Below are 15,124 nucleotides of genomic sequence, written 5' to 3' on the forward strand. Positions count from 1 at the left end.
GTAGGCAGCTTGGATCAACTGTATCCTCAGAGTAACTGATGTGATGAGCATACTTTGGAACGAAATCAGGAGGGTAAATGGGGGCAGGAGATAGCTCTGCCAGATAATATTAAGGAATATCCAAAGAAAATTGATATTAAGGGAAAGAAGGAACCAAATAGGTCATCTATGTGTGGAACAGCAGGAGATGGGCAAGATCCTCAATGAATATTTCTCCTTTGTTTTTGCTGTGGAGAAAGACATGAACTGAGGAATTTTAGACAGGCTGATTTGGCAAAGTCAGCATGATTTTGTGCATGGGAGATCGTGTCACACGAATATGATTGAATTATATGAAGTAATCAAAAAGGTTGATAAGGGCAAAGCCTAGACACTATCTCTATGGACTTCAGTAAGGCATTTGATAAAGATCCGCTAGGCAAGCTGCTCTGGAAAGTTAGATCGCATGGGCTCCATCCAGGGAGACCAAGCTGACCGAATAGAAAATTGGCTTCATGGAAAGAAGCAAAGGGTGATGGAGGAAGGTTGTTTTTTGGACTGGAGGCCTCTGACTGGTGGTGTGCCTCAGGGATCGATGAAGGGTCCATTGCCGTTTGTGGTTTATATCAGTGATTTGGATGAGAATGCAGAAGGCATGAATAGTAAGTTTGCAGATAACACTAAAGTGGCTGGTATCACAGATAGCGAAGATGGTTATCAAAAATTACAGCAGGATCTTGATCAGTTGGGCAAGTGGGCTGAAGAATGGTTAATGGAGTTTAATGCAGATAAGTGTGAAGCATTGCATTTTGTGCAATCAAACCAGGGCAGGGCCTTCACAGTAAATGGCAGGGTCCTGGAGAGTCTTATAGTGCAGAGGGAACTGAAGTGCAGGTACGTAGTTCCTTGAAAGTGGCATCAAGGGTAGATAGGCTAGTCAAGAAGTTATTTTGGTAGATTTGCCTTCAAGAGTTAGGGTATTGAGTATAGAAGTTGGGATGTATGTTACGATAACCCTTTCGTAAGAGAAATCAAAAAGCAGATTAAAAAAAAAAAAAGAAATGCAAGAAAGGACTGAGTGAAGTACAGCGACATCTAGATGTAAATGAAGCGGAAACAATTAGCAGGCATGTGCAGCAAACAGTGAAGATTGCAAATGGAATTTATTGCAAAAGAGATTGGAGTTTAGAAATAGGAAATTTGTTTACTATTGTACAGGGTGTTGGTGAGACTGGTATCCTGACAGAGAGGATATGGTAGCATTGGTGGATCGAAAGAGTCCAACACATATCCCCGAGACTAATTCCTGGAATAAGAGCATTGTCAACGAAAGAGTGGCTAAACAGGTTAAGTCTGCATTGCTTGGAGTTTAGAAGAATAAAGTTTGATCTTATCAGAACATATTAGATTCTAAGAACTTGACAGGGTAACAAACACACTGCTGGAGGACTAGAGTAAAATTAGTGTAAGTGGGTGCTGGATGGTTGATATGACAAAGGGCTGGTTCTGTGTCAATATGACAAAGGGCTGGTTCTGTGTAAATGACTCTATGACTTTCAGATGCCTACACCCAAAATGGATAAAGAGTAGGGATCTTCAACGATGACCTTATTTAGACAGGGCATAAAAAGAAGATGATGATGAAGGACCAGTCTCTCCATTCTGTGGCAGACGTTTTAAATTTTAAATAATGCTGACCACAGCGGTACGAGTCATATTATAAAAATGATCAATAATTAAATCATTAGGATCTTTGAATCTTCTCTGCTTCAATATTATTACACATAATAATAGCTTTCTGTGTGAATTGAAAGGAGCCTGCTTCATAATTAATTGTGTCAATCAGAAATGTAATATGAGAAAATGCCACATATTTAGCACATTGAAATATTGCATTGGTTATAATTGCAACGTTCACCCTATTATATCTAAGTTGTTACTTAGCCTGACAGGCACAATTTCCACATCAGTCGTGAAAGCAACATGCCCACCATTGATATTGTTCACCTGGCAACGTGCAGTCCGCAGATGCCGAGAGATATACTTTGATATAAGTCCGCTTTTGTTGCGAGATTCCACACTGTACCATTGTCCTGTTCTTTGCTGCAGAGATGGTCTGGTATTGTTGTAGCATCCATTTTTAGAACACTCTACATATTTTCCCTCAGGAACACTGTACATCGTGTGAATATGCACATTGAGTGACAGAGCATTAAAAATGATATCAGGGCAGCACAGTGGCGCAATGGTTGAGTTGCTGCCTTACAGCGCCAGAGCCCGGGTTCGATCTACACCTTGGGTGTAGTGTGTATGGAGATTGTACATTCTCCTTGTGACCACGTGGGTTTTCTCCGGGTGCTCCGGTTTCGTCCCACACTCCAAAGACGTACAGGTTTGTTGGTTAATTGGGTTCTGTAAGTTGCCCCTAGTGTGGAATAGTGCCAATTGCCCGGGTGATCGATCGCTGGTCCACGTGGACTCGGTGGCCGGAAAGGCCTGTTTCTGCACTGTATCATTAACGTCCAAACTCTAAAGATTCAACCTTACGAGTAACAATGTTTAGCTTTTAAATCTATATACTAACACTCTCGTTTGTTTGTTTGTTTGCTCCTGAACTACAGCCAAAACGATGCACAATAGAGCGACAATTTTAGGCCCACCTTACTTCCCGTCGTCCCTTTGCTGCTAATGGAAGAAGTTTCATTGAAATTGGTGTTATAGTTTTAATGTTATTCACATTTTAAGGTTTAAATCTATCTCCTAGGGAGGGAGGGAGGGGGGAGGGAGGGGAGGAGGAGGGAGGATAAGGGGGGTTGAGGGGGATGAAGTGGAGGTGGAGGGGAAGCATGGGAGGGGAAGGGGGGAGGGGGGAGGGAGGGAGGGGTGGGGGGAGGGGGGAGGGAGGGGTGGGGGGGAGGGGGGAGGAGAGGGGGAGGGGGGAGGAGAGGGGGAGGGGGGAGGGGGAGAGGGGGGAGGGGAAGAGGGGAGGGGAAGAGGGGGGAGGGGAAGAGGGGGAGGGGAAGAGGGGGAGGGGAAGAGGGGGGAGGGGAAGAGGGGGGAGGGGAAGAGGGGGAGGGGAAGAGGGGGGAGGGGAAGAGGGGGGAGGGGGGGAGGGGGAGGGGGAGAGGGGGGAGGGGAAGAGGGGGGAGGGAGGGGAGGCAGTGAGGGAGGGGAGGGGGAGGGAGGGAGAGGGGAGGGGGAGAGGGGGGGAGAGGGGAGGAGGGAGGGAGGGAGGGAGGGAATGGGGAGGAGGGGGAGAGGGGAGGGGGAGGAGAGGATGAGAGGGTGCTGCACCAATGCAGGAGAGGTTTGGGTCCACTTGGTCTAGTATAGGAACTAAACCCTTCAGAGTTTTGGTACTGACTGGACCAGGGTGGAAATGTTAAACACTAGAGGGTGAGAGGGGCAAAATTTAAAGGAGATGTGCGGGGCAATTTTTTTTTACACAGAGTGTGATGGGTGGCTGGATCACGCTGCCAGGGGTGATGGCAGAGGCAGTTGCCGTAGTGGCATTTTAGAGGCTTTTAGATAAGCACATGATCCAGTCAACATTGGGGAAGTTAAAATCTCCCACTAATGCTCCCCTACTATTTTTAAAGCTATCTCCAAACACCTTGCACATCTGCTCCTTGAATTCATGCTGACTATTGGGAGGTCTATAATACCATCCCATTAAAATGGTCTTTCCCTTCCTATATCTAAGTTCTAACCATGTAGTCTCACTGGACTATCCTCCAGGATATCCTCACTGCGCATGGTAATTAGGTCCTCCCTGATTAGAAAGGTAACCCCCACCTTACCTGCATCTGCATCACATCTGCAGCACTTATACTCTGGAATATTCAGCTGCCACTTCTGCTTTCTCTTAGTCATCATTCTATTGTATGAAGACAGCACCTCTGCCTAAATTCAAGTCTCTGTAGTAACTAAATGGCAACAGTGAATGGTGGCAGAATTAGGGCTTTTGACCACACTTTAGATATACAGCATGGAAATAGGCCCTTTGGCCACCCTGAAAAGGAAAGAAACTAGAGGTATTTTATAATATTACTTCTTATCTGGTGTAACTGGAATTGACAGACCATCAACCTTGTTTGATTTCAGAGCTCCTTTCTTACTCATTCCTCCTCACTGCAGTGAATCTGCAACAGTGGTCCAGACCCAGGATATTTCCCTGCATCTGGCATCGATGAGTTTGGCCAAACTCTGCTGGTGAATTCACAGAAAGAGCATGGAATAGCTGGACAAGAAGCAGAAAAGCAAGCAAGTCAAAAGGTGGTGACTAATAGGAACGAATACATAGAAACATAGAAAATAGGTGCAGGAGTAGGCCATTCGGCCCTTCAAGCCTGCACCGCCATTCAATATGATCATGGCTGATCATCCAGCTCAGTAACCTGTACCTGCCTTCTCTCCATACCCCCTGATCCCTTTAGCAAAAAGGGCCACATCTAACTCCCTCTTAAATATAGCCAATGAACTGGCCTCAACTACCTTCTGTGGCAGAGAATTCCACAGACTCACCACTCTCTGTGTGAAGAAATGTTTTCTCATCTCGGTCCTAAAAGACTTCTCCCTTATCCTTAAGCTGTGACCCCTGGTTCTGGACACCCCCAACATCGGGAACAATCTTCCCGCATCTAGCCTCTCCAATCCCTTAAGAATGTTATATGTTTCTATAAGATCCCCCCTCAGTCTTCTGACCTTTATCCTGAAGTAAATGTGTTCAGCAATTAGCCTGCCTAATGAATAGGCAAGTAGTGTGGGATATCCAACCTTATATTCCTCGCATTTGATTTGTCTTTTGCAGTGGCGCAGTGGTAGAGTTGCTGCCTTACAGCGCCAAGGACCCGGGTTCAATCCTGACTATGGGTGCTGTCTGTATGGAGTTTGTACATTGTTTGTTTGATCACAGCGGCTTTCCCCGAGTCCTCCACTTTCCTTCCAGTTTCCAAAGACGTGCAGGTTTGTAGGTTAATTGGCTTCGGTAAATTGTTCCTAATGGGTAGGATAGAACTAGTGTATGGGTGATTGTTGGTCAGCGCGGAATCAGTGGGCCGAAGGAAGAAGGGTCTCGACCCGAAACGTCACCCATTCCTTCTCCCCAGAGATGCTGCTGGACCTCCTGAGTTACTCCAGCTTTTTGTGTCTATCTTCAGTGGGCCGAAAGGCCTGTTCCCATGCTGCATCTCTAAACAAAACTTAAACAGTACACTGAATAACAATTTCCGGTTCATCCAGTCAGTGCCAAATATTCTTTGCCCAGATGTTACCTGTCCTGCAGAATGATCCTAGCATTTTTCTGTTTTTATATTAACATTAAGTATTCCACAGGCACACTGACTGCCTGATACCGAGACATGAAGCCAACTTTTGTATTTGGTCCCTGTACCTTTGCACAAGGAATACATTTGGGGTAAAATGAAACAAATCAGCACGACAAATATAGAATTGCCAAAGGGTTACTTGGAAATGATCCAGTAGTGTAATAAAGCAAAAGATTAGATAATCATAGTAGCTTCAGATTGGAAATAGATAGTGAGATGCAGGAGGCTTTGATGGCAAAAAGAGCATAAATTGCTGGGTATTATTTTCCAGAGACGTTGAGAATATTTTTTGACAGTGAACAGCTCAATAGATAGCTCCCACTGCTTCTTTGGCAGCATTCAGAGAGTAAGGTGTAAGTTTCTATGACAGAGCATTAGCATCAGAGCCCGGTGAATGATCAAGGCTGTGGGTAGTTGACACAGTGAGTGCAGAATTGAAGATTGAAGGATGTGCTCAAAACTTCCCTGAAGAAGTGTAATATCCCCACAGACACTTTGTCCGTGATTGCTCAAAATGGAGAAGAAGCATTCAGGGTGGTGCTGAGAACCTTAAGGCTGTGCAACATCTTTCAAGTTAACCACTCACCCATCCGTCGGACAGTAGCTGCCCCATCCACGGAAGTGTCACCTTGGAGCCCAACCTCAATGGACTGGCTAAGAAGAGAAACAAAAGAGATGAAGGGAGGGGATTAAATAATCTGTAGGATGGCAAAGTGCCAAAGTAGGTTAAAGTTCCAAAAGAAAGCTTTTACCATTGATAACTTTTCTGGCTCATCCCAGAAGAAATGCACAGAAGATAATAGCCTTTAATAACGTCATAATATTTTACCTGAAGTTTTTCAGTCCTAATATGTCCAACATTGGAGGAGAAATCAGATGAAAGTAGATCAAAGTAATGAACATGATGCTGAAAAATCTGAGAATTGCCCCAAGAGTGTTTGGACATTTTCACAGAAACATGGGGAAGCCAACAAGGTTGAAAGGTTGTAATAAAATTCCCAAAATACCCCAGTGCTTTTGGGCAGATGGAATCCCAGCGGCCCTCTCAATTTCCCAGAGTTTGGTTGGCTTGTTAAACCTGGGGCTCCATTCAAGGGCAAAGGAGCTATTTCAATTCTACAAATAAGAATGTTATTCTTGGATGGATCAAATGTACTTAAACTCTGCAACTAAAATAGAAGAGGAAAGGCACCAATAATAACACCGTAAGTACAAGATAAACAAGAAAAAAAAAGAATCAAACACATTCTCTTTGTTGCTTTTCATTGCTCTGCATTCCTCTAAACTCCGAACAGTTGTATGATTAAATCAGAGACCTTCCTGTCAACATCTAATTTGTTTTCCTTAATTCCTGGATTTCAAAACTATCATTGGCTTTTGAAAATATCCCCATTTAATCACATGTTGGCTAATTATTTAAGAGGTCAGAGTGTGCTTTGTCTAAAAATTGTGCTTCATAGTTGGTTTGAACTCAAAGGGCCAAAGGACCTGTTTCCATTCTGTATCTATGTATCTATCTAAGCAAAGAGATTGTATATTATCCCTATGATTGCGTGGGTTTCCTCCGGGTGCTCCGGTTTTGTCAGATCCCCAAAAGACATACACGTTTGTAGGTTAATTAGCTTCAGTAAAAATTGTGAAATTGTCCCTAGTATGCAGGATAGTGCAAGTGTAGGGGTTGATCATTGGTTGGTGTAGACTCGGAGGACCGAAGAGCCTGTTTCTGCACTGTGTCTCTAAAGTCTAAAGTCTATAACTTTTCAAACTCTAGAAAGGATTTGTTGAACCTAATAACCAGTTTCTACTCCATAAAAACTAATTGAAGGTTTTCTTAAAGTAATGTTGTTGTAGGCCAGGAATTTGGGTTGCCAAAGCAACAATTATACTAGTGACAGTAAGGAAAAGCGTACCAAGAGTAAAGCATGCCACTTGGACGGTACACATTCCCGATCTCACTCTGATAACAAAAATGAGCATTATTTTATGATCTGTGAAATAAGGAGCAACAATAAACATCTGCAGGAGATTCAGCCACTGAGACTGTGGAAGGAAGCTTCATTTTGGAGGTTTTCAGGTTTAGATTTTTGTTCCACTATTCGAGTTACTGGCCAGTGTTGACAGAACAGGCTGTAGCCCCATAGCATTGGCTTGGGTGCAGACAGCAGGAGGGACTGTTATTACATCAAAGGGTACACACAGCATATGTCACTCCACCGCACAGGGTTTCTCCTGTACCCGGCCACAGGCAATGAGCAGGGATACACCCAGGAAAGCCAAGATCAAGATTGTTGGGCCACTTCCTTTTCAGAGATCTTCACACAACATACAGCTTCTGCCCTCCCATCCGCCAAGTTTCTTCTCAATCTGTTTGGGGAGTTGTTCAATAGATAGAATTAACAGTACAATGGGGACACAGACCTGCTCATCACAATACAGGACTGGGAATTTCTCATCAGCAGCTATTCGAACATGCATTTCCCAAACAAGGCACGATCATCTTTGTGGATGACAAATTTAAACCCGAACCACCAGGAAATGTTTAAAGAGAATTCCTGGCAGCCCCAGGGAGAGAGCCTCAGTTTAGCATTGAACCAGGCAATGCAGCAATCTGAAGACTCTGCCAGAGTGCCAGCCAGGAATTTTATGCCCAGGTCACATGGTTTTGTTACTGCCTGCTTGGTTTTGTTACTTCCACCAAATTGATTTCCAATGAGCAGTGTGAGCATTTGGAGCTTTAGATGCGTAAAGATTAATCATCTTTTATTCAGTAGACCCATGGTGTTCAAACTCTTTGCCCACTGATCAATTGCAATAACATGCGAGGGCACAATAATTCGATGGAACCCCTTTCCGAAGCTGAGAGAATGACAGAGCAAACTCACAATGCCATTCAAACCTTTTGGCATTCTCTAGACACTATCAGAGACCCCTTTGGGAGTTATACATCTCAATATTGGTGTACATAGAACATGGAACATGGAACATAGAACATAAAACATAGAACACGGAACATAGAACATAGATCATAGGACATAGAACATGGAACATAGAACATAGAACAGTACAGCACAGGGATGGGCCCTTTGGCCCACAAGGTCTGTGCCCAACATGATGCTAAGTTAAACTGATCTCATCTGCCTGTACATCATCCCTACTGCTCTATTCCCTGCACTTGCATGTTCCTATCCTAAAGCCTCTTAAACATCACAATCATATCTGCCTCCACCACTTCCCCTGGAAGTGAGTTCCAGGCCCCCACCTCTCTCTGTGTAAAAAACTTGCCCACACATCGCCACCAAACTTTTCCCCTCTCATTTTATAGCTCTGCCTACTAATGTTGGACATTTCCACCTTGGGAAAAAGGTTCTGACTCTCTATCCTATCTATGCCTCTCATAATTTTATATGCTTCCATTAAGACGCCCCTCAACCTCCAGCGCTCCATAGAAAACAATCCAAGTCTATCCAACCTCTCTCTGTAGCTGAACCCTCTAATCCAGGCAGCGTTCTGGTAAATCTCTGGTAAACCTCTGCTGCACCCTCTCCAGAGCATCCACATCTTTCCTGTAATAGGATGACCCGAACTGCTGCAATACTCCGAATTCAGCCTAACCAAAGTCCTATAGAACTGCATCATGACTTCTTGACACTTCAGACCTAGGTTACATTTTGGGTTGAGATCCTTCTTCAGACCTAGGTGACGTTTCGGGTTGAGACCCTTCTTCAGACCAGGGATCGTTGGTCAGCATGGACTCGGTGGGCCAAAGGGCCTGTTTCAACTCTGTATCTCTAAAACAAAACATAAAAACAAAGGGACTGTCTGATTTACCTCCACCCCTTTGTGGCCATTGGACTTTGTCTATGGAACTGGTGCACTACAATCCTGAGAACTACAATCTGCACTTTATCTTTCCTTTTGTTCTACCTGTTGTACTTCAGTTCGGATTAATTGCCTTTATGTACAGTACTGTCTAATTTGATTGGATAGCATGCAAAATAAATCTTCTCACTGTTCCTCAGTAAACATGGCAATAATAAACATAGACCTAAACTTAAATACTTAAATGAGTATCTGCAGCATTTTCTGATTTTAACTATCGTGCTTTCCTGGGTGCCCTGGTCAATGTGTATCCCTCGTTCAGTAATATTATAAATATTATTGTTATCACAATGTTCCCATAGGGACATTGTTATGTTCAACTTAGGCACTGGTTTACATTTAACATTTGTAACCACCAGGTTCGGACAACCAGAGATCTTGGAAAGACTATAAAAATTATTGCCAATTACTTGGAAATAAAGATTTCTGCAGCTTAAAAAACAGAATAGAATAAGAATATGATAAGAGCTCGTACATTGTTAGACTTTGTGCTCTCTCTAAAGTAGTACCAGGAGGTGTCTCTTAAAATAAATGCCTAGTTGGACTAGCATTTTGTCTGAGAGAGCTGTATCTCCAATCACATTTAGTTTAGTTTTGAGATACAACACGGAAACAAGCCCTTCAGCCCACCAAGTCCACAGCGACCAACGATTACCCATACATTAGTTTAATCCTACACACTAGCGACAAATTATAGAAGCCAGTTAACCTACAAACCTGTACATCTTTGGAGTGTGGGTGGAAACTGGAGCACCTGGAGAAAACCTACGTGGTCACAGGAAGAACGTACAAACTCCATGCAGACAGCACCCGTAGTCAGGATCTACATTTGGGTCTCTGGCGCTGTAAGGCAGCAACTCTACCGCTGCGCAACTGTGCCGTCCAAACAGTACTGTGCCTCAGCACTGCATTCAAACACCATGCAAGTTGAACAGACAAGCCTCTGCTACAGTCGAACACATAATGAGTAGATCCACAGCAGCTTTCACACTGTTCTGCAGAATGGATAATGATTTCACACCACGAATGGGGCTTCCAGCAAGTGCTTTGCATTTGCTTAAAAAACAGCAATAACATTTTTTTTTAAACTGAGACTTTCAATGTAAAATTGTGCTAAGTGGGTGGCAAATCCTACAGGGATAGAAATACTCAATGCCAAATCAGTACCATATGGTAAGTTTTGAATCCTTGTAATGCTGTGAAGAAAGAAGAGAGAAAAAAATAGCAGGATGCGAATGAAAAATCCCAGCCAGCCTGACCTCAATCCAACCACTTAACCATTTTAATATTAAATTCAGTGTGAACTCATAGAAACCGTGGATTCAGAATTTCCTCTCGCACTGTTTCCTTCCTGCCTCCCTGCTATTATTGGGCCTTTAGAACAGTTAGTTGTACAGGTTCAGAAGCTGCACCAATAAAGGGATGATCCTTCGATCTCTAAAGTTGCTTAAATCAAACCGTATATTACTAAAAGCAAATGAAATGAGCCTGTAAAGCCTCACTCAAGAGCAACAGCATGTGCCTTTAAATGTCACTCTGAACTCCGTATGCCTAGGGTGTGATGTTCATGGTTTGTGGATGAGGTAGGAATGGTAGTGCTTGGCTTTAATGATGGAAAATAATGCCTGACTCACTTGCTCCAGGTCCGCCTTATTGGCTAGCTATTGTCAAGATCCCAAGCTTTGGATGATGCTTCCAAAACCTTTGTTTAGTTTTTTTTTTAGTTTTGAGATACAGCGCAGAAACAGGTCCTTTCAGTCCACCGGGTCCGCGCCAACCAGTGATCTCCGCACATTAACACTATCCGATACCCACTAGGGACAATTTTTACATTTACCAAGCCAATTTACCTATAAACCTGTACGTCTTTGGAGTGGAAGGAAACCCACGCAGGTCACAGGGAGAACATACAAACTCCGTACAGACAGCACCCGTAGTCGGGATCGAACCCGGGTCTCTGGCGCTGCATTCGCTGTAAGGCAGCAACTCTACCGATGCGCCTTTGTCTCTTTACCTCTTTAAAATCCACCTCTTTGACCTAACCCAATACCTCCTCCCAATAATATCTATTTTCTCTTGTGCAGCGTCGTTAACATAATATTCCAAGGTATACATTTATGGCAACCTGAGGCCATTCAGCCCATCATGCTCATGCCATCTCCCAGAAGAACAGTCACATCACTTCCATTTCTCCTCTCCTTATTCTCTTTCATGTTATTATCTTTCTCTGGTCCGACAACTCCCCATTAATTTATTTGCCATTTACCATACAAAGGGGTAATTTACAGTGGTCAGTTAACCTTCCTGCACATCTTTGCAATGTAGAAAGAAACCAAAGCCTGCGATTGAAACTCACACAGTACAGAGAGGACGTGCAAACTCCACACTGTGAGTGCTCAAGGCCAGGACTGAACTCTGGGTCCCTGGGAAGTATGCAGCGCTAACTGCTTGCATTACCCCCACCCATCAAAGAACAGATAAAATTGATACCACAGCGCCTGGTGGTGGAACCATTGAAACTATTGTGAAATAGATTGCTGGGAGGGTTGGAGGAGATTACAGAGGTGGTCAGCAATGATATGGGAGTTTAAAATCAAGGTTTTGATGAACCAGAAGACAGTTACATTGACCATTGCAATGTGATGGGTGAAGAGAACTTCGGATGAGAAGCCTAGATGAACTCCAGAGGAGCATGGAGTCAGTGGCTATGAACAGAGAGGGTGTGGCACAGACTGAAGCAAATGCATGCTGATGCACCTGTAATTAGATGGAGAAGACTTGAAACCACTTGGCAATGTTTGGTATTAGTTTAATTTCGTTTATTTTATTCTCACATGTACCGAGGTATAGTGAAAATCTTTTTTGCTGTGTGCTATTCAGTCAGTGGAAAGACTATACAGGGATATTGTATGGATCAATTGAAGCCTATGGTCCTGGTAAGCATGAACCCGGATGTTTCTCAGTGTATAAGGAAGGATAGGTTTCTGGAGCTCACAGTTGACAGAAGCAGTACGAGAACCTATTGCTTTTGAGTCTTGGGTTGGAACCAGGGCTCTGCCCAGCTCCCCACCTGGTGGAACTGCTACACTCCCCCCCTCATATTTAAAGTAGGGCCTTGCAATGTCCAATCCTGCATTTTAGAGGAATCCTGCTTCAATGCCGAGTATTCCAACCTTAGCCTAGAAACATCCCCATTTTGTGTAGGAAGGAATTGCAGATGCTGGTAGATACAATGGTAGACACAAAGTGCTGGAGTAACTCAGCAGGTCAGACAGCATCACCCATCCTTTTTCTCCAGAAATGCAGCCTGGCCCACTGAGTTCCTCCAGCACTTTGTGTCTAACATCACCATTTTGGTACATGGTTTGGGCTGGCGTTGATCTCTCTCTCTGGAAACATCATTGGTATTGATGATTGATTACCAATGCCTTGGCATTTACTTGGTCCAAATGTAGGCGGACAAACACGCTAGACAGTGTGATCTGAATGGTGATATGGCTTCTGATAGGTCACGCAGGTGTCAGTTCCTCAGAAACTGCTCTGAAGGTTCTAACACTCGGAAGGGCCCTGCCTCCATTTCTGCCAGGTTGCAAAATTATTCTTTTCACAATGGGAAACGAAGTGTATCTGACAAAGAGATTAATGTATCATCGTTCTAAGCTAGCAATGATGTAAGAAATCAACGGGATTACAACAATAACAAGGACTAGTTTCAGGTGCCATTGGGCCTGACAGAATGAGAACATCTCAAACAAGTGGACACAGGAATAAAATTAATAAAAACAGACAACAGTGAGAAATAAAACACACAGCAGGGCAGGCAGCATCTGTAGAGAAAAATAGGGATCATGTTTTCAATCACTTACCTTGCATCAGAAGAGGAAGGTATTGGGAAGAACAGCTTTTAAACAATTAAAAGATGAGTATCCTCGGTTTAATGATCATTCAGTGACACTTCTCTGTTTGGTCAAGAATCCTGAAGAGGAAACAAGTTGTAGATAATATCAAACTGAAAGTGAAAGACCATAGGGAAAAACACTACAGAGAAATAGTATGATGCAATAATTTGATCAGAAGATATACAGCATTTCAGAAATTTAAGAAACATTTTACTTTATACAGCAAAGCAGCTCAGAAAAATAACATACTTTAAGACTCTGAGCGTATCTGGCTCACAGTGCACAGAACAAGCACAGGTTTAGCTTACGCTTCATTTGACATATTCACTCCCCAGGGTTAAGCTCCTGGAGATCCAGGCTGGGATATTTCGCACCAGCATGACTGACTTTAGCAACGTTTCTTTCAAAGAATTTAATAAAGAATCTTGTTTCTGAAATGGGGCACGTCTTTTCATATGAACCAGTATATTGGACTCTATAACTATTCTTTGATGCGGGGCCAAGGAAAGCAGGCACAACTTGTCCCTCCTTCCCACCATGAGTTCCTGCTCATGTATGTGTTGAATAAACAATCAAAAATAATGTGATGAACCACAAGAGTTTTACAGTTGCTTTGTGTGAAGTAGGTGTTAGTGGGTGGCACAGTGGGTTGCATATCCAGTATGACTTTACGTTAAAAGACTACTGGATCATGTCCCACTTGGGCACAAAATATTTAGGCTAAATCTTGACCAGTTCCTCTGAGGAAATGCTGCCCTATAAGAACCTTGTTTTCTCATCCAAATACACAAGATCCCAGTGCATGTTTCAAAGAAGAACAAAGATGTGTAGGAAGGAACTGCGGATGCTGGTATATACTGAATTTAAACACAAAGTGATGGAGTAACTCAGCGGGTCAGGCAGCATCTCTGGAGAAAACGGATGGGTGACATTTTGGGATGGAACCCTTCTTAAGACAAAGTAAATGGGGGAGGGGGGGACAGAGGTAGGAAAAGGCTAGAATAAATCAGGGCCAGCAACAGATGACCAAGGACTGCACCACTATTTGCATCGCTGTACAAACTCCGTACAGACAGCACCCGTAATCAGGGTTGAACCCAGGTCTCTGGTGCTGCAAGGCAGCAACTCTAATGGTGCACCACCATGCCACCCTACTGTCAAAGATTAGGGGGCACAGCTTTATGGTGAATATTTAAAGGTGATGTATGGCATAGTGATATTTAAGTGTGTTGGTTGGGGTTGTGTAATTTGCTTATTTTATTGCTTTTATTGTTGGACTGTGGGTGACCAAATTTTGTCAAATAAAGATATCCTGAATCCTGAATACTGAAGAGGCTTTTAGATAGGCACATGGATAGGCAAGAAATGGAGAGGTACAGGCAGATGAGATTAGTCATGTTTGGCATAGACATCGTGGGCTGAAGGGCCTATTCCTATGTTGTACCTTTCTGTGTTTTATGTACAGTATCCAACCATGCCTGGTGCTCTTAATGTAGATATTTCTCAACTGGAACTGATGCTGGTAAAAAGTAAATTAATATCTGAGGCAGGCATGGGAGCTGACACAATTCTCAATAAGAGATGAAAATGAAAGAAAGCGGATGCTGGGAATCTAAAATGAAAACAGATAAGGCTGGAAATACTCAACAGATTAGGCCATATCTGTGGGAAGAGTAACAGAGTCAACATTTCAGATCTTTATCGGATGAATACCATTCTAATGAAAGGCCTTCAACCTGGAGCGTTGGCTCAGGTTCTCGTGGTATAACACGAGGATATCCAGCATTTTTTGTTTTTGAGAGGTCATGCTCTAGATTTATCACTTCATTCACAGAATACACACAGAACATGAAAACGCAATTGGATAGTCAGGTCATTATTAGCTATTAAGTTATTTTTCCCAAAACATTATTTTTGTCTAGATGAAACAAAGAAAGTTGATAAAGCACAAGAGGAAAAATAGCTAAGCTTGTGTGTGCATGTGAACAACTTACAATGAGAAGGTCAGATTGGTTGGGACACACTCCTCTCTCCAAAGGA

The sequence above is a fragment of the Rhinoraja longicauda genome, chromosome 4, assembly GCF_053455715.1.
Source record: "Rhinoraja longicauda isolate Sanriku21f chromosome 4, sRhiLon1.1, whole genome shotgun sequence".
NCBI classification, from domain to species: domain Eukaryota; kingdom Metazoa; phylum Chordata; class Chondrichthyes; order Rajiformes; family Arhynchobatidae; genus Rhinoraja; species Rhinoraja longicauda.